This window comes from Amblyomma americanum, chromosome 8, assembly GCF_052857255.1.
Source record: "Amblyomma americanum isolate KBUSLIRL-KWMA chromosome 8, ASM5285725v1, whole genome shotgun sequence".
Lineage (NCBI taxonomy): Eukaryota > Metazoa > Arthropoda > Arachnida > Ixodida > Ixodidae > Amblyomma > Amblyomma americanum.
Window position 1 is genome coordinate 109062582 of NC_135504.1, and position 2154 is coordinate 109064735.

A 2154-nucleotide genomic window follows, 5' to 3' on the forward strand; every position below is an offset into this window, starting at 1 on the left:
AACGCCAAGGGATGTCAGGTGTTGTTTACGCGCTGCATAAGGGCGGCGCCGACAGAGAAGTTATAGGCGTCCGTGAAGAGCCCCAATCGAGCGTCTGGCGCGGGATGGTACAGAAGTGTGGCGGTGATATATATATATATATATATATATATATATATATATATATATATATATATATATATATATATATATATATATATATATATATATATTTACACCCAGTAAACATAAATACCCACTAGAGCAGATTGGACAGCCGTCGCCGTAGCTCAGTTGGTAAGAGCACCGGACGCGATATTCGGAGGTCGTGGGTTCGAATCCCACCGGCGGCATGGTTGTTTTTTCTGCTGCTTTATAAGTAATTTTCTTTAAGCGATTTATTAATCTAAGTATTATTATCCCACTGATAAGCATAACACATTAATAAAAAAAATTCACGTTCCCCTATGCACCTTGCTTTCGGTGACAGTTGGCTCCCTTCATAAATTTGTCAAACGGGCCGCTCATTTCCTTTAACTTGTCTCTCTCTCTCTCCTCTCTCTCTCTCTCTCTCTCTTTTGGGCGGGATGACAGTCCCGCCCAAAAGAAAAGCACACAAAGTCGATGAGCCGCAGGAACCCCGCCGGCGTCTCCCACTCTTTATCCTCGTCTGCACGCGCTCGCTCCTTCGCGCGCTCCCCGCGCCTCATCTGCGCAGTGCACTTGGGTGGCGTGCGCCGTGCGCTGGGCCTTTTTTCCCATAACAACTTTGCACAGGGGGGCGGGAAGGTAAGAAAGAAAGTCTAGTGCGACGCATTGCGACGGTCCAGGTGGGTCCAGGTGTTCGAGTCCAGGGAGGCCAGCCGGGGACTACGACAGCCTCATGTGATGTACCACAGCAGTGGCCGCAAGCTCCAGTGCAGGGGAGGGCGCGAAAAGTGTCGGCAGCCTGAAGCTCTAAACCAGTCGACCTAGTCAAAGAGGAGTCGGCGTGCTTTTCGAAGAGGTTGTTGGCATCGGCCATGTTTGTGCCATCTGGATAGAAAGCAGTTCCAACGCCGCTGGTGGCCTCAAGCTCGTGCTTCGCTTTGCAGGCTGTCATCAGGCTGGCTAGGTACTCCTTGAACGGGGTCGTGTCCTTGCCGAAATTGATGAGAATTACATTTCCTGCACATTTTGCGGCGCTTCCTTGATCGGGTCACATTCCTTGTAAAAAGAGTCGAACTCGTCTCGATGAACCCGAGTTAAGGTTCTTCTCAGCAGCGCAGCTTGATTTGCAGTAGGCATCACGCTCTGATGACGTTGAACTGCTGTCCGACACCAAACTCTCCCGGTAGATGTCGGAGCTGTTTTTAGGCGGCTCGGCCACGTACGACAACAGAGAGTGTTCCGACTCGGGTTCAGATGGAGGTTCTGGCCAGCCATTGAACTCTTCTTTGCTTTCCTTCGCGTCGCCACACCCCTGCGCATGTCTTTCCCTCTCGTCTTCACCACCTTCGATCGCGCATTCATCCGCATCTCCACGAAGAGTATCCACACTAGGACACACATTCACGTCATCTTCTCGTCGTTTCTCTTGAAAAATCTGTTTGCCCTCACCGTCCTCAACCACTTGTTCCGTCGAGAATGCATGTGTTATTACCATCACCTCAAGCTGAATCGACTGGCCGTCTCCAACACCATTCTCTGCCACTGGCTCTTTTGTCTCTGGTTGCTTCTTCGTATTTGGTTCTGGAGGCGCAACGCCGTGCATGGCCTCTTCTTGTGTTCCCATGGTAATCTGGGTGTTTTCCACATCAGCAGTGTGGATAGACAGGCTGCAGTGCATTGGATGGTGCCACTCATCTTTAGACGGCGATGTCATATCGGTCATTGATTCAGCGTCACCTGGGATGATGCAACGTGGGCCCACAGAGATGCAGTGATCAGACTCTTCGTTGACGTTAAAGTTTGTGAGCTGGGTGAAGGCATCTGCGGTTGCTGAAGAACGTCACACACCAGCTAGATTCACTCCGTTGAGCAAGGAGGCAAGCATCACATGGTACGGGACAACCGTCCCCACGCCGACCCTCAAGAAGGCTGCATCGACGCTATGGCCGTTCGCGGGACAACTGGGCGCGGCAGGGGAACAGTCATAGGCATCCAATTTGCCTCCACCTCCTGGTCGACGCACCA

At 51.3% G+C, this 2154-nt stretch overlaps 1 non-coding gene across 1 annotated transcript; it reads left to right on the forward strand.

Annotated features, from left to right (window-relative positions):
* Positions 1–258: 258 nt before the first annotated feature.
* TRNAS-CGA (transfer RNA serine (anticodon CGA)) lies at positions 259–332 on the forward strand. The gene has a single exon. It is a non-coding gene; the product is annotated as a tRNA-Ser (tRNA).
* The last annotated feature ends 1822 nt before the right edge of the window (positions 333–2154 follow it).